This window comes from Mastomys coucha, unplaced genomic scaffold (assembly GCF_008632895.1).
Source record: "Mastomys coucha isolate ucsf_1 unplaced genomic scaffold, UCSF_Mcou_1 pScaffold14, whole genome shotgun sequence".
In the NCBI taxonomy this organism is placed as follows: domain Eukaryota; kingdom Metazoa; phylum Chordata; class Mammalia; order Rodentia; family Muridae; genus Mastomys; species Mastomys coucha.
In genome coordinates this window covers 111,426,511-111,429,762 of record NW_022196896.1, presented here as the reverse complement: position 1 = coordinate 111,429,762, position 3,252 = coordinate 111,426,511, and the positions used below count along the sequence as shown (strand labels likewise).

Here is a 3,252-nt window from a genome sequence, read left to right as displayed (position 1 = left end):
AACCCAAAAAACAAAAAACCAAAATGTAGCTTGAAAAGTCTGTTTCTCAGCATTCCCGTCTTTCTATTCTGTTGGAGAGTCTAGAAAGGAAGAGAAAGAGGCAGTGAATCTAGAGCGTTTTTAGGCAATTCAGGGCTAGGGAAGAAATATGTCTTTAAGATGGAGCAAGCTTGTACTATTTTTTCCAGTCTCTTCTGAAGCTCTCTTGGCAACGACCTCACAGAAATGAGGACAAAAAGGGCTTTTTAAGGGCTGAGGAGGATTAGGTGGAGGGAGAGGGCTGTGTGAAGCAGGTCGTGGGGAAACAGGAGACACGACAGAGCCAATGGGGACAGAGTGGCAAGGGGCAGAGTGGCAAGAGAGTAGAGGATACCCCGGGAAGGAAAGAGACACACTAGAGTTGGATGCCCCCTCTCCTATTGCCATCTGGTAGCAATGCTGTCCCAGGACTAAGCAAGATTCAGCCCCAAAAGAGAGCTCTTTTGAAGGTGACCAGCCTTCTGATGTGGGCAGCCCGGGAAGGGGATGAAAAGGAGTTGGTCTTAACTTGGTTTAGCTCAGCCATAGCAGAATGAAGTTGTCCTTATGGTGTCTGGTTGGGCAGCTGGCCCTGGTGACACTATCTAGGACTGGAGGTGGGGGAAGGGCTATCTTCAACAAGCAGCACAAAGGCCTGGATTTGGGGAAGGCAAGGCAGTGAAGGGCTCATCAGTTCCTGGAGGGACATGGCACACAGCTGAATTCGTGCTGTAACCTTTGTCGGCTCCTCCCACTCTGGAGAAGGAGCTCCCATTGACAACTGAAAGCCTTGTTTGCCATGACTCAGCCATTCGAGGGATTGAAATGATTAGAAGGATAACTTGTGGGGTGTTTTTGTAAGATGGAAGGAGTGGGACGACGGGGAAGAATCCCCAGGAGACTTTCACGTGCTTTAGGAAGAAAAACTAACTAGGTAGACCCTCCAGGGTAAGAGGCTAGGGGTGGGCTGATCACGTGAGGAGGGGTGGGAGAAGATAGAACTGAAGCTAGAATCTGGGAGCTGCCCACAGAGCAGAAGATGGAGGTGAGGCTAGATGTCAGGGAAAGGAGGAGCAGGAGTGGGAAGAAGAGGGGGGAGGGAGGGAAAGCAGAGGGGGAAGAAGAGGAGGAGCAGGAGGAAGGCAGATGGGCAGGAAGGGTTGAGGCATGGAGTGGGGTAGGAAAGGTGAGTAGGGAAGACAGAGGGAGGGCAGCTTCCTCCTGAGAGTCTACTGCTTCCACTCCACTGGAAGCCATTGAAAGGTAGGCACTTCCAGGCCGTGGTGGCGGTGGCAGTGTTCAGTGAGGAGCCACATGAAGGAATATTTAAGGGAGAGGGAGTTAAGGACCTTGGCAGTTGCTGTAGGGAAGTGAGGGTACTTCACCTCAGGGCCAGGCCTCCAGGAACCCATTGGTGGCGACTCAGGGCTATGTAGACCCAGAAACGAGGCTCCCAGCCTTGGATGCTGTTCTGTCCCATTGCTGTCTTGGACAGAGATAGCACCTGTGACAGCGAGAGACGCAGCTGTTTTAGGCTCATCCATGCGTGAGTAGGTCTTGGGACCACCTCCTCTGTGTTCTCTCACGGCAGGGAGCTGTTCAAGCATCCAACAGAATCAAGTGGCCCCCTCCGTGTGCCAGTGGGTCCCATCAATGACCAGAGCTAAAACCTAGTGTGTATATAGCAAGACTTTATGGTGGAAAGGTCTCTAGGTCCCAAGAGTATCCTTGCCAAAGAGGGCGGGGAATCTAGAGCCATAAACTGGGGAAAGGTAAGGACAGGGTTCCTGGAGGAGTACAGCTGTGTCAGATTGATGACCCTGGACCAGGAGATTGGGGATGAGGGTAGGGTTTGAGAACCCACTGATTCATTCCAAAATAGTGAGTGAAGGAGACATGCCCAGTGTGTGTCACCAGTTCGATGGGTCCTCAAGTGGCAGTTGGTTCAGCAGTAGAAGAAATGGGGAAGCGGGGTCAGCAGAATGCAGCCAGTGAGTGCGGGAAACCCAGAACTTAGTTGTGAAAAAGAAGGCCCAGATTCCTGTTACCAAAGCCAGTGGGGGCTAGGAGCTATTATTTAGCCATAAATGTGACCTTATTCGTACTCAGCCTAGGAAAATCTGACACAGTGTATACACGTACAGCTGCAAGATCTAGCAAATTGGAAAACCAATTCGATTAACATGATTCACCAAATAAATTTATACAATGTACTGTGTGTGATCTTGTCTCGGGCTTCAGTTTCTGGCTCCTGCCAACGGATTCAACCGTGTGGCCCCTGGGCATCAGGTATGATGTTACAGGGGTCCTACCTGTAACATGTAGGTCACAGGTGGTCATCAGGTGCACAGCTGGTCTTCCCAGTTGGTCAGGATCCAGACCCTGTGCAGTTGAATGCGCGGTCATGTGGGTGCTTAGTTGTTTGTGAAGCCACTGGGCCTCAGAGGCCCCACACACTTGGGTTCAGTCCCTTTCAGCCTGTTCCTCCATCCGTCCCACCTCATGAATACACTGGCTCTATATTCATGAGAGGCCCAGTTCAAGAGGCCTGTTGACCACACATCCTCCATTAGTGATGCTTCCTTCTCTGACTAGTTAGGATGTAAATCTATATTTCTTTTTTCTTTTTTTTCTTTTTTTCTTTTTGGTTTTTCAAGACAGGGTTTCTCTGTGTAGCCCTGGCTGTTCTGGAGCTCACTCTGTAGACCAGGCTGGCCTCGAACTCAGAAATCCACCTGCCTCTGCCTCCCAAGTGCTGGGATTAAAGGCGTGCGCCACCACCGCCCGGCGCAAATCTATCTTTCTTTACAGCGAACTCCTTCTCATGTACCAGAACACTTGACAGGCATGGCCTAAGTCACCCCCTTTTTTCCCTAAGGACCTACACATTCCAAGGCATGACTTGGATGTGGAAAGCTGATCAGGGACATCCTTGTCCCTTAACAGACATTTTTCGGTTAACCCCAGCTAACTTGTAGCTGAGTCCTATCCCCTTGGCTCCCAGAGGGTTTGACTGGAGAGCAGCCTATTCATAAACTGCATTCAGTGAGCTCTGTTACCTCTGAGCCCCCTCCCGGTAGACCCTTTGAAGTTGGAGTCATTACAGTAACACAGTGGAGATGCCCTGGGCTTCTGAGAACACCCACATAGAAAATTCTACTCTATAGACAGTTACTTACTGTGAATAACCAGTAATTTCAAAGATGCTTGAAATGACTAGAGGCTCGGTAGCAG

The 3,252-nt window shown here is 50.3% G+C and overlaps 1 protein-coding gene across 1 annotated transcript in view; it reads left to right on the top strand.

Annotated features, from left to right (window-relative positions):
* Gpr55 (G protein-coupled receptor 55) overlaps positions 1 to 2,236 on the top strand; it is a 53,103-nt gene extending 50,867 nt beyond the window's left edge. The window contains exon 2 of the mRNA XM_031368243.1: positions 1 to 2,236. This exon is cut by the window's left edge and continues 1,238 nt beyond it. The gene's annotated coding sequence lies outside the window, so the exon portion shown is untranslated.
* The last annotated feature ends 1,016 nt before the right edge of the window (positions 2,237 to 3,252 follow it).